This window comes from Phyllobates terribilis, unplaced genomic scaffold (assembly GCF_046119375.1).
Source record: "Phyllobates terribilis strain yellow unplaced genomic scaffold, ASM4611937v1 Scaffold_255__1_contigs__length_2797608, whole genome shotgun sequence".
Lineage (NCBI taxonomy): Eukaryota > Metazoa > Chordata > Amphibia > Anura > Dendrobatidae > Phyllobates > Phyllobates terribilis.
Genome location: NW_027363015.1, coordinates 2401469 through 2418012, shown reverse-complemented (window position 1 = coordinate 2418012; position 16544 = coordinate 2401469). Strand labels below are relative to the sequence as shown.

Below are 16544 nucleotides of genomic sequence, written 5' to 3'. Positions count from 1 at the left end.
GGTTACTCTGCTGCGCTTAAAATTTCTTTTTTGGTTTGCTACAATGCCTTTTCTGAAACGTTGTCTCCTTCTGCTGGAACACTGACTTCTTTCATTTAATGCCTGCAGACTATAAAAGAGAACCCAACCCAAAAAGTTTGGTTGATTAGTCTGTGGCATTCTGTTAAACTGTTGCTTATGGCGGTCTCTGTGAGCTTCTCAGCGACATTCAGCCAGCCAGGTATCCTGCCTGCAGTAGATGGAATGTGGCAATGGAACGCTGGCTGCGCGTGTCATAATAGGCTCTGAGCCTTTATATACCTGTGCACAGCAGCAGCCACCTTCAGTCTGCTGCTGGACAGCCAGCAGCAGCAGCAGCAGGAGAGGTATGTAATCAGGAGCCCTCCTGCTAAGGGTAGACAGCTGCTCGTTCCACCCCACCCCCCGCCTTAATTGGTTCTCCTCCCTTCCAACGGTGTTGAGGCGGGTGGGAACAGCAGGGGGTGAAGGTGCTGTGTTTAAAGAGGTGGAGTTATGCAGATCTAAAACGCGTGGATTGCAGCAGCAGCAAGCCGAAAAGTGCAGGCATGTAAGGGATCTAGAGGTTGACAACATGTCTTCTTAACGGGAGTCCAGGAGCTCATCTCCACAAATGGACTTTTCAGGATCCTTGGGTGGCTCCGTAGTTTGAAACCAATTCTGGTTATCGCTTCTCGGCCTTTTGGCTAAGATCAAGTGTAGTATCTGTTCTTATCAGTTTAATATCTGATACGTCCCCTATCTGGGGACCATATATTAAATGGATTTTTAGAACAGGGAGATGGAAAAAGAGCTTGCTCTGTCCACTCCACGCATTGACCTGGTATTGCAGTATCTCCAGGACCGGTGCACCCCTTCTTTAATGCAGTTTCTAAAATCAGAAAGAATTGAATTCAATGTTTTTTGTTCATTTTGCTTGTTTGTCGGATTTTGGGATGGACTCTTTGGCTTTGCTTTTCTTCTCCTCATTGGATTTTTCATGTTCAAAGTTGCAGAAGCCAGATTACAAGCTCATTTTGGTTCAACTTCAGCAACTGTGCATTGCATTGCCATGTAATGTGATGCAATGCTATCTTTCTAGCTCTCCCTTTTTACTTCCTTTTGGATAAACAGACATATTAGGCAAGCATTTTGGAGCTTTCACCTAAATAACTACAGGTGGTGAGATAAGCTGCACAATATAATTGACCTTTCAGTATATTGTTGCACACACACCATCTATTTAGCAAATGCCCTTGTTATCAACAGCAGCCTTTTAAACTCACCTGAGCTAACAGGTATGTGCGCTGGTTACTCTGCTGCGCTTAAAATTTCTTTTTTGGTTTGCTACAATGCCTTTTCTGAAACGTTGTCTCCTTCTGCTGGAACACTGACTTCTTTCATTTAATGCCTGCAGACTATAAAAGAGAACCCAACCCAAAAAGTTTGGTTGATTAGTCTGTGGCATTCTGTTAAACTGTTGCTTATGGCGGTCTCTGTGAGCTTCTCAGCGACATTCAGCCAGCCAGGTATCCTGCCTGCAGTAGATGGAATGTGGCAATGGAACGCTGGCTGCGCGTGTCATAATAGGCTCTGAGCCTTTATATACCTGTGCACAGCAGCAGCCACCTTCAGTCTGCTGCTGGACAGCCAGCAGCAGCAGCAGCAGGAGAGGTATGTAATCAGGAGCCCTCCTGCTAAGGGTAGACAGCTGCTCGTTCCACCCCACCCCCCGCCTTAATTGGTTCTCCTCCCTTCCAACGGTGTTGAGGCGGGTGGGAACAGCAGGGGGTGAAGGTGCTGTGTTTAAAGAGGTGGAGTTATGCAGATCTAAAACGCGTGGATTGCAGCAGCAGCAGCAAGCCGAAAAGTGCAGGCATGTAAGGGATCTAGAGGTTGACAACATGTCTTCTTAACGGGAGTCCAGGAGCTCATCTCCACAAATGGACTTTTCAGGATCCTTGGGTGGCTCCGTAGTTTGAAACCAATTCTGGTTATCGCTTCTCGGCCTTTTGGCTAAGATCAAGTGTAGTATCTGTTCTTATCAGTTTAATATCTGATACGTCCCCTATCTGGGGACCATATAGTAAATGGATTTTTAGAACAGGGAGATGGAAAAAGAGCTTGCTCTGTCCACTCCACGCATTGACCTGGTATTGCAGTATCTCCAGGACCGGTGCACCCCTTCTTTAATGCAGTTTCTAAAATCAGAAAGAATTGAATTCAATGTTTTTTGTTCATTTTGCTTGTTTGTCGGATTTTGGGATGGACTCTTTGGCTTTGCTTTTCTTCTCCTCATTGGATTTTTCATGTTCAAAGTTGCAGAAGCCAGATTACAAGCTCATTTTGGTTCAACTTCAGCAACTGTGCATTGCATTGCCATGTAATGTGATGCAATGCTATCTTTCTAGCTCTCCCTTTTTACTTCCTTTTGGATAAACAGACATATTAGGCAAGCATTTTGGAGCTTTCACCTAAATAACTACAGGTGGTGAGATAAGCTGCACAATATAATTGACCTTTCAGTATATTGTTGCACACACACCATCTATTTAGCAAATGCCCTTGTTATCAACAGCAGCATTTTAAACTCACCTGAACTAACAGGTATGTGCGCTGGTTACTCTGCTGCGCTTAAAATTTCTTTTTTGGTTTGCTACAATGCCTTTTCTGAAACGTTGTCTCCTTCTGCTGGAACACTGACTTCTTTCATTTAATGCCTGCAGACTATAAAAGAGAACCCAACCCAAAAAGTTTGGTTGATTAGTCTGTGGCATTCTGTTAAACTGTTGCTTATGGCGGTCTCTGTGAGCTTCTCAGCGACATTCAGCCAGCCAGGTATCCTGCCTGCAGTAGATGGAATGTGGCAATGGAACGCTGGCTGCGCGTGTCATAATAGGCTCTGAGCCTTTATATACCTGTGCACAGCAGCAGCCACCTTCAGTCTGCTGCTGGACAGCCAGCAGCAGCAGCAGCAGGAGAGGTATGTAATCAGGAGCCCTCCTGCTAAGGGTAGACAGCTGCTCGTTCCACCCCACCCCCCGCCTTAATTGGTTCTCCTCCCTTCCAACGGTGTTGAGGCGGGTGGGAACAGCAGGGGGTGAAGGTGCTGTGTTTAAAGAGGTGGAGTTATGCAGATCTAAAACGCGTGGATTGCAGCAGCAGCAAGCCGAAAAGTGCAGGCATGTAAGGGATCTAGAGGTTGACAACATGTCTTCTTAACGGGAGTCCAGGAGCTCATCTCCACAAATGGACTTTTCAGGATCCTTGGGTGGCTCCGTAGTTTGAAACCAATTCTGGTTATCGCTTCTCGGCCTTTTGGCTAAGATCAAGTGTAGTATCTGTTCTTATCAGTTTAATATATGATACGTCCCCTATCTGGGGACCATATAGTAAATGGATTTTTAGAACAGGGAGATGGAAAAAGAGCTTGCTCTGTCCACTCCACGCATTGACCTGGTATTGCAGTATCTCCAGGACCGGTGCACCCCTTCTTTAATGCAGTTTCTAAAATCAGAAAGAATTGAATTCAATGTTTTTTGTTCATTTTGCTTGTTTGTCGGATTTTGGGATGGACTCTTTGGCTTTGCTTTTCTTCTCCTCATTGGATTTTTCATGTTCAAAGTTGCAGAAGCCAGATTACAAGCTCATTTTGGTTCAACTTCAGCAACTGTGCATTGCATTGCCATGTAATGTGATGCAATGCTATCTTTCTAGCTCTCCCTTTTTACTTCCTTTTGGATAAACAGACATATTAGGCAAGCATTTTGGAGCTTTCACCTAAATAACTACAGGTGGTGAGATAAGCTGCACAATATAATTGACCTTTCAGTATATTGTTGCACACACACCATCTATTTAGCAAATGCCCTTGTTATCAACAGCAGCCTTTTAAACTCACCTGAACTAACAGGTATGTGCGCTGGTTACTCTGCTGCGCTTAAAATTTCTTTTTTGGTTTGCTACAATGCCTTTTCTGAAACGTTGTCTCCTTCTGCTGGAACACTGACTTCTTTCATTTAATGCCTGCAGACTATAAAAGAGAACCCAACCCAAAAAGTTTGGTTGATTAGTCTGTGGCATTCTGTTAAACTGTTGCTTATGGCGGTCTCTGTGAGCTTCTCAGCGACATTCAGCCAGCCAGGTATCCTGCCTGCAGTAGATGGAATGTGGCAATGGAACGCTGGCTGCGCGTGTCATAATAGGCTCTGAGCCTTTATATACCTGTGCACAGCAGCAGCCACCTTCAGTCTGCTGCTGGACAGCCAGCAGCAGCAGCAGCAGGAGAGGTATGTAATCAGGAGCCCTCCTGCTAAGGGTAGACAGCTGCTCGTTCCACCCCACCCCCCGCCTTAATTGGTTCTCCTCCCTTCCAACGGTGTTGAGGCGGGTGGGAACAGCAGGGGGTGAAGGTGCTGTGTTTAAAGAGGTGGAGTTATGCAGATCTAAAACGCGTGGATTGCAGCAGCAGCAAGCCGAAAAGTGCAGGCATGTAAGGGATCTAGAGGTTGACAACATGTCTTCTTAACGGGAGTCCAGGAGCTCATCTCCACAAATGGACTTTTCAGGATCCTTGGGTGGCTCCGTAGTTTGAAACCAATTCTGGTTATCGCTTCTCGGCCTTTTGGCTAAGATCAAGTGTAGTATCTGTTCTTATCAGTTTAATATATGATACGTCCCCTAGCTGGGGACCATATAGTAAATGGATTTTTAGAACAGGGAGATGGAAAAAGAGCTTGCTCTGTCCACTCCACGCATTGACCTGGTATTGCAGTATCTCCAGGACCGGTGCACCCCTTCTTTAATGCAGTTTCTAAAATCAGAAAGAATTGAATTCAATGTTTTTTGTTCATTTTGCTTGTTTGTCGGATTTTGGGATGGACTCTTTGGCTTTGCTTTTCTTCTCCTCATTGGATTTTTCATGTTCAAAGTTGCAGAAGCCAGATTACAAGCTCATTTTGGTTCAACTTCAGCAACTGTGCATTGCATTGCCATGTAATGTGATGCAATGCTATCTTTCTAGCTCTCCCTTTTTACTTCCTTTTGGATAAACAGACATATTAGGCAAGCATTTTGGAGCTTTCACCTAAATAACTACAGGTGGTGAGATAAGCTGCACAATATAATTGACCTTTCAGTATATTGTTGCACACATACCATCTATTTAGCAAATGCCCTTGTTATCAACAGCAGCCTTTTAAACTCACCTGAGCTAACAGGTATGTGCGCTGGTTACTCTGCTGCGCTTAAAATTTCTTTTTTGGTTTGCTACAATGCCTTTTCTGAAACGTTGTCTCCTTCTGCTGGAACACTGACTTCTTTCATTTAATGCCTGCAGACTATAAAAGAGAACCCAACCCAAAAAGTTTGGTTGATTAGTCTGTGGCATTCTGTTAAACTGTTGCTTATGGCGGTCTCTGTGAGCTTCTCAGCGACATTCAGCCAGCCAGGTATCCTGCCTGCAGTAGATGGAATGTGGCAATGGAACGCTGGCTGCGCGTGTCATAATAGGCTCTGAGCCTTTATATACCTGTGCACAGCAGCAGCCACCTTCAGTCTGCTGCTGGACAGCCAGCAGCAGCAGCAGCAGGAGAGGTATGTAATCAGGAGCCCTCCTGCTAATGGTAGACAGCTGCTCGTTCCACCCCACCCCCCGCCTTAATTGGTTCTCCTCCCTTCCAACGGTGTTGAGGCGGGTGGGAACAGCAGGGGGTGAAGGTGCTGTGTTTAAAGAGGTGGAGTTATGCAGATCTAAAACGCGTGGATTGCAGCAGCAGCAAGCCGAAAACTGCAGACATGTAAGGGATCTAGAGGTTGACAACATGTCTTCTTAACGGGAGTCCAGGAGCTCATCTCCACAAATGGACTTTTCAGGATCCTTGGGTGGCTCCGTAGTTTGAAACCAATTCTGGTTATCGCTTCTCGGCCTTTTGGCTAAGATCAAGTGTAGTATCTGTTCTTATCAGTTTAATATCTGATACGTCCCCTATCTGGGGACCATATAGTAAATGGATTTTTAGAACAGGGAGATGGAAAAAGAGCTTGCTCTGTCCACTCCACGCATTGACCTGGTATTGCAGTATCTCCAGGACCGGTGCACCCCTTCTTTAATGCAGTTTCTAAAATCAGAAAGAATTGAATTCAATGTTTTTTGTTCATTTTGCTTGTTTGTCGGATTTTGGGATGGACTCTTTGGCTTTGCTTTTCTTCTCCTCATTGGATTTTTCATGTTCAAAGTTGCAGAAGCCAGATTACAAGCTCATTTTGGTTCAACTTCAGCAACTGTGCATTGCATTGCCATGTAATGTGATGCAATGCTATCTTTCTAGCTCTCCCTTTTTACTTCCTTTTGGATAAACAGACATATTAGGCAAGCATTTTGGAGCTTTCACCTAAATAACTACAGGTGGTGAGATAAGCTGCACAATATAATTGACCTTTCAGTATATTGTTGCACACACACCATCTATTTAGCAAATGCCCTTGTTATCAACAGCAGCCTTTTAAACTCACCTGAGCTAACAGGTATGTGCGCTGGTTACTCTGCTGCGCTTAAAATTTCTTTTTTGGTTTGCTACAATGCCTTTTCTGAAACGTTGTCTCCTTCTGCTGGAACACTGACTTCTTTCATTTAATGCCTGCAGACTATAAAAGAGAACCCAACCCAAAAAGTTTGGTTGATTAGTCTGTGGCATTCTGTTAAACTGTTGCTTATGGCGGTCTCTGTGAGCTTCTCAGCGACATTCAGCCAGCCAGGTATCCTGCCTGCAGTAGATGGAATGTGGCAATGGAACGCTGGCTGCGCGTGTCATAATAGGCTCTGAGCCTTTATATACCTGTGCACAGCAGCAGCCACCTTCAGTCTGCTGCTGGACAGCCAGCAGCAGCAGCAGCAGGAGAGGTATGTAATCAGGAGCCCTCCTGCTAAGGGTAGACAGCTGCTCGTTCCACCCCACCCCCCGCCTTAATTGGTTCTCCTCCCTTCCAACGGTGTTGAGGCGGGTGGGAACAGCAGGGGGTGAAGGTGCTGTGTTTAAAGAGGTGGAGTTATGCAGATCTAAAACGCGTGGATTGCAGCAGCAGCAAGCCGAAAAGTGCAGACATGTAAGGGATCTAGAGGTTGACAACATGTCTTCTTAACGGGAGTCCAGGAGCTCATCTCCACAAATGGACTTTTCAGGATCCTTGGGTGGCTCCGTAGTTTGAAACCAATTCTGGTTATCGCTTCTCGGCCTTTTGGCTAAGATCAAGTGTAGTATCTGTTCTTATCAGTTTAATATCTGATACGTCCCCTATCTGGGGACCATATAGTAAATGGATTTTTAGAACAGGGAGATGGAAAAAGAGCTTGCTCTGTCCACTCCACGCATTGACCTGGTATTGCAGTATCTCCAGGACCGGTGCACCCCTTCTTTAATGCAGTTTCTAAAATCAGAAAGAATTGAATTCAATGTTTTTTGTTCATTTTGCTTGTTTGTCGGATTTTGGGATGGACTCTTTGGCTTTGCTTTTCTTCTCCTCATTGGATTTTTCATGTTCAAAGTTGCAGAAGCCAGATTACAAGCTCATTTTGGTTCAACTTCAGCAACTGTGCATTGCATTGCCATGTAATGTGATGCAATGCTATCTTTCTAGCTCTCCCTTTTTACTTCCTTTTGGATAAACAGACATATTAGGCAAGCATTTTGGAGCTTTCACCTAAATAACTACAGGTGGTGAGATAAGCTGCACAATATAATTGACCTTTCAGTATATTGTTGCACACACACCATCTATTTAGCAAATGCCCTTGTTATCAACAGCAGCCTTTTAAACTCACCTGAGCTAACAGGTATGTGCGCTGGTTACTCTGCTGCGCTTAAAATTTCTTTTTTGGTTTGCTACAATGCCTTTTCTGAAACGTTGTCTCCTTCTGCTGGAACACTGACTTCTTTCATTTAATGCCTGCAGACTATAAAAGAGAACCCAACCCAAAAAGTTTGGTTGATTAGTCTGTGGCATTCTGTTAAACTGTTGCTTATGGCGGTCTCTGTGAGCTTCTCAGCGACATTCAGCCAGCCAGGTATCCTGCCTGCAGTAGATGGAATGTGGCAATGGAACGCTGGCTGCGCGTGTCATAATAGGCTCTGAGCCTTTATATACCTGTGCACAGCAGCAGCCACCTTCAGTCTGCTGCTGGACAGCCAGCAGCAGCAGCAGCAGGAGAGGTATGTAATCAGGAGCCCTCCTGCTAAGGGTAGACAGCTGCTCGTTCCACCCCACCCCCCGCCTTAATTGGTTCTCCTCCCTTCCAACGGTGTTGAGGCGGGTGGGAACAGCAGGGGGTGAAGGTGCTGTGTTTAAAGAGGTGGAGTTATGCAGATCTAAAACGCGTGGATTGCAGCAGCAGCAAGCCGAAAAGTGCAGACATGTAAGGGATCTAGAGGTTGACAACATGTCTTCTTAACGGGAGTCCAGGAGCTCATCTCCACAAATGGACTTTTCAGGATCCTTGGGTGGCTCCGTAGTTTGAAACCAATTCTGGTTATCGCTTCTCGGCCTTTTGGCTAAGATCAAGTGTAGTATCTGTTCTTATCAGTTTAATATCTGATACGTCCCCTATCTGGGGACCATATAGTAAATGGATTTTTAGAACAGGGAGATGGAAAAAGAGCTTGCTCTGTCCACTCCACGCATTGACCTGGTATTGCAGTATCTCCAGGACCGGTGCACCCCTTCTTTAATGCAGTTTCTAAAATCAGAAAGAATTGAATTCAATGTTTTTTGTTCATTTTGCTTGTTTGTCGGATTTTGGGATGGACTCTTTGGCTTTGCTTTTCTTCTCCTCATTGGATTTTTCATGTTCAAAGTTGCAGAAGCCAGATTACAAGCTCATTTTGGTTCAACTTCAGCAACTGTGCATTGCATTGCCATGTAATGTGATGCAATGCTATCTTTCTAGCTCTCCCTTTTTACTTCCTTTTGGATAAACAGACATATTAGGCAAGCATTTTGGAGCTTTCACCTAAATAACTACAGGTGGTGAGATAAGCTGCACAATATAATTGACCTTTCAGTATATTGTTGCACACACACCATCTATTTAGCAAATGCCCTTGTTATCAACAGCAGCCTTTTAAACTCACCTGAGCTAACAGGTATGTGCGCTGGTTACTCTGCTGCGCTTAAAATTTCTTTTTTGGTTTGCTACAATGCCTTTTCTGAAACGTTGTCTCCTTCTGCTGGAACACTGACTTCTTTCATTTAATGCCTGCAGACTATAAAAGAGAACCCAACCCAAAAAGTTTGGTTGATTAGTCTGTGGCATTCTGTTAAACTGTTGCTTATGGCGGTCTCTGTGAGCTTCTCAGCGACATTCAGCCAGCCAGGTATCCTGCCTGCAGTAGATGGAATGTGGCAATGGAACGCTGGCTGCGCGTGTCATAATAGGCTCTGAGCCTTTATATACCTGTGCACAGCAGCAGCCACCTTCAGTCTGCTGCTGGACAGCCAGCAGCAGCAGCAGCAGGAGAGGTATGTAATCAGGAGCCCTCCTGCTAAGGGTAGACAGCTGCTCGTTCCACCCCACCCCCCGCCTTAATTGGTTCTCCTCCCTTCCAACGGTGTTGAGGCGGGTGGGAACAGCAGGGGGTGAAGGTGCTGTGTTTAAAGAGGTGGAGTTATGCAGATCTAAAACGCGTGGATTGCAGCAGCAGCAAGCCGAAAAGTGCAGGCATGTAAGGGATCTAGAGGTTGACAACATGTCTTCTTAACGGGAGTCCAGGAGCTCATCTCCACAAATGGACTTTTCAGGATCCTTGGGTGGCTCCGTAGTTTGAAACCAATTCTGGTTATCGCTTCTCGGCCTTTTGGCTAAGATCAAGTGTAGTATCTGTTCTTATCAGTTTAATATCTGATACGTCCCCTATCTGGGGACCATATATTAAATGGATTTTTAGAACAGGGAGATGGAAAAAGAGCTTGCTCTGTCCACTCCACGCATTGACCTGGTATTGCAGTATCTCCAGGACCGGTGCACCCCTTCTTTAATGCAGTTTCTAAAATCAGAAAGAATTGAATTCAATGTTTTTTGTTCATTTTGCTTGTTTGTCGGATTTTGGGATGGACTCTTTGGCTTTGCTTTTCTTCTCCTCATTGGATTTTTCATGTTCAAAGTTGCAGAAGCCAGATTACAAGCTCATTTTGGTTCAACTTCAGCAACTGTGCATTGCATTGCCATGTAATGTGATGCAATGCTATCTTTCTAGCTCTCCCTTTTTACTTCCTTTTGGATAAACAGACATATTAGGCAAGCATTTTGGAGCTTTCACCTAAATAACTACAGGTGGTGAGATAAGCTGCACAATATAATTGACCTTTCAGTATATTGTTGCACACACACCATCTATTTAGCAAATGCCCTTGTTATCAACAGCAGCCTTTTAAACTCACCTGAGCTAACAGGTATGTGCGCTGGTTACTCTGCTGCGCTTAAAATTTCTTTTTTGGTTTGCTACAATGCCTTTTCTGAAACGTTGTCTCCTTCTGCTGGAACACTGACTTCTTTCATTTAATGCCTGCAGACTATAAAAGAGAACCCAACCCAAAAAGTTTGGTTGATTAGTCTGTGGCATTCTGTTAAACTGTTGCTTATGGCGGTCTCTGTGAGCTTCTCAGCGACATTCAGCCAGCCAGGTATCCTGCCTGCAGTAGATGGAATGTGGCAATGGAACGCTGGCTGCGCGTGTCATAATAGGCTCTGAGCCTTTATATACCTGTGCACAGCAGCAGCCACCTTCAGTCTGCTGCTGGACAGCCAGCAGCAGCAGCAGCAGGAGAGGTATGTAATCAGGAGCCCTCCTGCTAAGGGTAGACAGCTGCTCGTTCCACCCCACCCCCCGCCTTAATTGGTTCTCCTCCCTTCCAACGGTGTTGAGGCGGGTGGGAACAGCAGGGGGTGAAGGTGCTGTGTTTAAAGAGGTGGAGTTATGCAGATCTAAAACGCGTGGATTGCAGCAGCAGCAAGCCGAAAAGTGCAGGCATGTAAGGGATCTAGAGGTTGACAACATGTCTTCTTAACGGGAGTCCAGGAGCTCATCTCCACAAATGGACTTTTCAGGATCCTTGGGTGGCTCCGTAGTTTGAAACCAATTCTGGTTATCGCTTCTCGGCCTTTTGGCTGCGATCGTATGACTGTACCTTGATTGGTGCGAGTCTCCTGGAGGAATCCGGACCCTTTTGTGGAGGATTTTCTGCTTTTTCCTGTGGTATTCCATACCGACAGAATCCAAGATGTCTTTTGTGAAGAACACCATCCGTTTGTCCGTGGATCCATCTGACCAGAACAAGAACAACGTGGTTTTCATTGTCCAAGACATCGTTGAAGGCAAAGCTGGAGCAAGACGTTCTGAGATCTTCAGTGTCAACGAATTTTCACGTCAAGGTAATTATGACGTTACCTTTATGGACCAGGATGTTTGCCTTAATGTCTTTGAATGGCTCCGTGGTCACTCTAGTGACCCCTGCTTGGAAGGAGTTAGATGGGAACCTTTGTTTGGTCTGCAAGAAAAGGAGGTGACTGTGACTGTCTATAACCCTTTTACAGACCCTGAGCTGCTGGAGTGCTTCCTCTCTCGCTACTGTGAATATGTGCGGAAGGGAGTGAAGCAAGTCAATTGTCTAGGAATCTTTAACTGTCAGTATAAATTCCGTGTGAAATTGAAAAGGGATCCTGACAGTGTGGGGGGCTTTAGACACCCTCCATCAAATTTTTCCGTTGCAGGCCATAGAGGTTTCCTCTTTTACCCAGGCCAGCCCATGTTTTGCCGTAGATGCTTTTCTTTCGGACATACCATGGTAACATGCCTTAAAGGGCAGTGTTGCCGAAATTGCAGAAAGGAGGGGCATATGGCCAACCAGTGTCCAGAGGCCAAGTCCTGTGATGTCTGTGGGAGTAGTGATCACATGTATAAGGACTGTCCTATGAGTGCACCTAGACGTTCTGATAAAGAACAGAAGGAGGAGGAGCTGGAGAGGAGGCAGATGGCAAGCGCACTGAAAGTGCTGGAAAGATTGGAGAGGGAGGAGAGAGAGGGAAGGAGGCGGGAAACTGGTAGAGCCTCTCCCTCTACGGCGCCAGAGGAGGTGTCCCTGAGACCATGTTCTTCTTCTGCTGAAGAAATGAGGAAGAAGCGGAGGGAAGAAAAGGAGTTCTGGAGGGAAGTGGCAAAGGTGGAGAAAAAGGCAGTGTCTGCGAGAATATCTAGGAAAGTGGTGGAAGCAGAGCTGCCTGAGATGATGACTTTTGGAGAGGCAATGGACGCAACAGGATGTGAAGTGCAAATCTCGGAACCCGACAGTCCTGAACACCCTTCGGGTCCTGAAAACATTGAAGATTTTTCTTCGGAGGATGATAGGGGTGCAAAGAAGAGTCGTAGGGAGGATGGTGGGGGCAGTGATGATGCAGATTTTAGTGAGCCTCAGAGGAAGATCAGAACTGCCAGAATGAGGAGTGTGGCTGGTGAAGCCAGCGGGTCGGAAACCAGCTGTTCTGTTCTGATGGCGGAGGAGGATAGTGGTGGTGCTGGATAGTGTCACCATATAATATTGTAAATGTTTTTTCTTTTTGTCCTCTTGTGAGCTTTGGTTTAGGCCAAAGGCTATTTCTTTGTGTAATTGGTGAAGGAGTAGAAGTATTATGGGATTTACCATAGTGTCCCAAAACGTAAGAGTGTTTAAAAGTAAAGTAAGAAGAGCTGCTATTTTTGAGTTTTTAGCTATGCAAAATGCATCTATTTTTTGTTTACAAGAATGTGGGGTAGTGGATGGTGTGAAAGGGGATGAATGGTCTTATGGAGCGTCTGTGTGGTCGGGGAGTGCATGTAATAAGAATGATGGTGTGGGTATTTTGGTTAAAGGAAGGGAGGTTGTTTTGAGTGATTATTTGGTTATTGAGGTGGGGAGATGTATCCTTGCTAATTTTGTATACAAGAATGTAAAGTTTTGTGTTATTAATGTTTATGCGCCAGTTGAAAAAAATGAGCGCAAAAATTTATTTGAAAAAATTAAGCTTTTTGTTCCAGGAAGAATACCTGTGGTAATTGTGGGTGATATGAACTGTGATGTGGGGAGAGTGAATGTGGATGTGTCTGGGAAAGCATTATTGGAGTTAGTGAATGATTTTGGGTTGTGTGATATGCAGCGCGTGTGTAACATGAATCCTTTGTTGAACACTTTCTTTTCTGAGAGTGGTAGGGTACAATCCAGATTGGATTATTGTTTTATTTCTAAAAATATGGTTTCTGTTAATTATAGGCAGGAAAACGTTCTTTTTTCAGATCATGTGTGTATGTTGTGTGAGTTGGATATAAAAGTTGATGGAGTGTTTGGGAGAGGATTGTGGAAGTTAAATGTTAAACTGTTAGAGAATGAAGATGTGAGAAAGGAGTATGAAAGGCGGTATGAAGAATGGTGTAAGCATAAAAATGAGTTTGGGAATGTTTGTGAGTGGTGGGACTGGGTGAAGAAACAAACAAAAATGTTCTTTAAAAATTTAGGATACAAGTATGCAGCAATTAAAAGAGAGAGTTTTGTTAAACTGAACGCGCGGTTGAGCGTTTTGTATAAGTTAAGGGAAGGAGGAGTTGAGGTGGAGGAGGATATTTTAGAGGTAAAAAAGGAGATTAGTGAGTTTTTGTTGGAGAGAGGGAGAAGCATAGTGTTTAGGGCAAAGATTGATAAGATGGAGCAGGATGAGAAATGTTCTCGGTTTTTCTTTAAAAAAGTTTTTGGAAAGAAACAGAGTATGAGCGTGGTGTATGGAGCAGATGGAAGTGAGGTGAGTGGAGAGGATATGTGTGAAGAGGTGGCTAAGTTTTATGAGGATCTGTATGCAGTGAAACAGAGGGATGAATGTTTGGAGAATGATGTTTTGAGTGTGTTAGAGAGTAAGTTGAGTGAAGCAGAAAGAGAGAGAGTGATGGGTGAGGTGACTGGTGATGAGGTATGGAAGGTTATGTGTAGTATGGCTTTGAATAAGACGCCGGGGGAGGATGGCCTCCCAGTAGAATTTTATCGTGTGATGTGGGGTGTGATTGGTAAGGACTTTGTGGATGTATGTAAGTATATGTGGGGAAACATGGAGGTGGCTGAGAGTATGCGTGCAGGTATGGTTGTGTTAATTCCTAAGAAAGGGGATTTGAAAAGTCTGAGGAATTGGAGGCCAATAACGTTACTTAATTGTGATTATAAAATCTATGCAAAACTTATGGCTAATAGGATGCGTGATGTGATAGAGAGTGTGATTGGGGATGAGCAGTGTTGTGCGGTACCTGGGAGGCGGATTCATGAGCGTGTGTGTATGTTAAGAGATTGTCTATGGGATTGCATGGGTCGTAAGAAGAGTGTATTTTTGTTAAGTTTGGATTTTGAAAAGGCTTATGATAGGTTGTCGCATGGTTTTTTGTTCAGAGTGTTGTTAAAAATGGGTTTTCCGGCTGATTTTGTTGGGCGAGTGAGAAGTTTGTATGCGGGTGTTTATAGCTGTGTTTTAATGAATGGGTATGTGGGTAGGAAAGTGAATGTGTTTTCGGGTGTGCGACAGGGGTGTCCTTTGTCCCCTGTAGCATTTATTTGTGCAATTGAGCCATTGTTGTGTATGCTGAGGAAAGATAAGGTAATTCGTGGTGTGCAAGTGCCGGGAGGTGGAGGAAAAGAATGGAAGGTGAGTGGTTATATGGATGACGTGTGTGTATTATGTGATTCTGAATGTTCGGTGAGGCGGGTGAAGTTGTTAGTGTCTATTTTTTGTGGTGCATCTGCGTTTAAAGTGAATTGGGAAAAGAGTGAGTGTAAGGGTTTTGGAGGCGGAAGTTTAAGTAGGGATGTAGGTGTGAATGTAGTGAATGGACCTATTAAAGTTTTGGGTGTGAAGTTTTCAGAGAGTTTGGATGGGAAAGAAAGTTGGGATGATGCGAAAGGAAAAGTTGAGCAGAAGTTGAATTTTTGGAAATTGAGGAGTTTATTCTTTTTTGGGAAGATTTTAATTGTTAAGAGTGTGGTGTTGCCAATATTTTTATATATTGCGGTAGTATTTCCACCAGGATATATGTGTATGAGAAGCTTGAATAGAATTTTATTTGTTTTTTTGTGGAACTCGAAAATGGAGAGAGCTAGGAGAGAAATTTTGGTTAAAAGAGTGGAAAAAGGTGGTTTGGGTTTTCCGAATTTGGACGTGTTTTTTGGTGTGAATATCGTTGTGTTTGTTTTGAAAGTGATTAGGGCGGATGGAAAGTTTTCATCTATGTGTAGGTATTTATTTGGAGCGTATTTGTTTCGTTTAAAGTGGCAAGAAAGGGATTTGCGATGTCCGATTGCTTTTGAGGTGCCTGTATGGTATGTGTGGGTTTATAAGTTTTTGGTGAGGTATGAACTGTGTGATGCAGATGTGAGATTGCTGGAGAATAAGAAGGCTGTGTATAGGATGATTGAATGTAGAGAGGTAGAATGTGGAATAAATATGGTTAGGGGTGGTGATGTGCAGAAGGTTTGGAAGAAAGTGCGGATGAGTGGTATGACCAACAAACAGAGTGAAGTTGTGTGGCAGTCTTTACATGGAGTATTACCTGTGAGAGAGTTTCAGAGGAATAGAGGTTTGGTGAGGAGTGAAATGTGTCCAAGAAATGGCTGTGGTGGAAGGGAAAGTGTGTTGCATGTTTTTTGGAATTGCCAGTATGCTAGAGATGTGATTGGGAGAATGGGGCCTTTGTGTAAAGAATTGTGTGGTGTGAATTTGTTGTCTTTTGAGTTGTTTATGTTTGGTTTGGGAATATGTGATGGGACGAAGGAAAGAGTCTTGTGGTTGATGCTTGCATGTATAAAGGAAGTGTTATGGGATGTGAGGAATGTGTATGTGTTTAAAAGGAAGGAAATTGCTGTAAAGGATAGTGTGAAGGTGATTTTGGGGAAGATGTATGTGTGTTTCCTATGGGACAAAAAGAGGAGAGGGGAAGTGGATGCGGAGGGAATATGGAAAGTTAAAAAGTGGAGATATATTGTTAGTACCTCTTGATTTTTGTTATTGTTGTTTTGAAATATGAAATAAATATTTCCGATGATGATGGGGACAGCAAATTGCGTATTGGATTTGACGCAGCTGTTTTGATGGAATTTTCCTTTGTCTGGTTTCCATAGACTGTGGAATTTCCTCGTCTGAGGAGAAAAAAAAAAAAAAAAAAAAAAATCTGTTCTTATCAGTTTAATATCTGATACGTCCCCTATCTGGGGACCATATATTAAATGGATTTTTAGAACAGGGAGATGGAAAAAGAGCTTGCTCTGTCCACTCCACGCATTGACCTGGTATTGCAGTATCTCCAGGACCGGTGCACCCCTTCTTTAATGCAGTTTCTAAAATCAGAAAGAATTGAATTCAATGTTTTTTGTTCATTTTGCTTGTTTGTCGGATTTTGGGATGGACTCTTTGGCTTTGCTTTTCTTCTCCTCATTGGATTTTTCATGTTCAAAGTTGCAGAAGCCAGATTACAAGCTCATTTTGGTTCAACTTCAGC

General features: G+C 44.1%; 9 non-coding genes across 9 annotated transcripts; all 9 read left to right on the top strand.

Moving 5' to 3' along the window:
* The first annotated feature begins 684 nt into the window (after positions 1-684).
* Positions 685-875, top strand: LOC141219236 (U2 spliceosomal RNA). The gene has a single exon (XR_012287836.1). It is a non-coding gene; the product is annotated as a U2 spliceosomal RNA (small nuclear RNA).
* A 1118-nt stretch (positions 876-1993) lies between these two features.
* On the top strand, positions 1994-2184 carry LOC141219159 (U2 spliceosomal RNA). The gene has a single exon (XR_012287788.1). It is a non-coding gene; the product is annotated as a U2 spliceosomal RNA (small nuclear RNA).
* A 1115-nt stretch (positions 2185-3299) lies between these two features.
* On the top strand, positions 3300-3490 carry LOC141219174 (U2 spliceosomal RNA). The gene has a single exon (XR_012287803.1). It is a non-coding gene; the product is annotated as a U2 spliceosomal RNA (small nuclear RNA).
* A 1115-nt stretch (positions 3491-4605) lies between these two features.
* LOC141219175 (U2 spliceosomal RNA) lies at positions 4606-4796 on the top strand. The gene has a single exon (XR_012287804.1). It is a non-coding gene; the product is annotated as a U2 spliceosomal RNA (small nuclear RNA).
* A 1115-nt stretch (positions 4797-5911) lies between these two features.
* Positions 5912-6102, top strand: LOC141219158 (U2 spliceosomal RNA). Its single transcript, XR_012287787.1, has one exon. It is a non-coding gene; the product is annotated as a U2 spliceosomal RNA (small nuclear RNA).
* A 1115-nt stretch (positions 6103-7217) lies between these two features.
* LOC141219157 (U2 spliceosomal RNA) lies at positions 7218-7408 on the top strand. The gene has a single exon (XR_012287786.1). It is a non-coding gene; the product is annotated as a U2 spliceosomal RNA (small nuclear RNA).
* A 1115-nt stretch (positions 7409-8523) lies between these two features.
* Positions 8524-8714, top strand: LOC141219155 (U2 spliceosomal RNA). The gene has a single exon (XR_012287784.1). It is a non-coding gene; the product is annotated as a U2 spliceosomal RNA (small nuclear RNA).
* Positions 8715-9829: 1115 nt separating this feature from the next.
* Positions 9830-10020, top strand: LOC141219235 (U2 spliceosomal RNA). The gene has a single exon (XR_012287835.1). It is a non-coding gene; the product is annotated as a U2 spliceosomal RNA (small nuclear RNA).
* A 6155-nt stretch (positions 10021-16175) lies between these two features.
* LOC141219205 (U2 spliceosomal RNA) lies at positions 16176-16369 on the top strand. Its single transcript, XR_012287825.1, has one exon. It is a non-coding gene; the product is annotated as a U2 spliceosomal RNA (small nuclear RNA).
* The last annotated feature ends 175 nt before the right edge of the window (positions 16370-16544 follow it).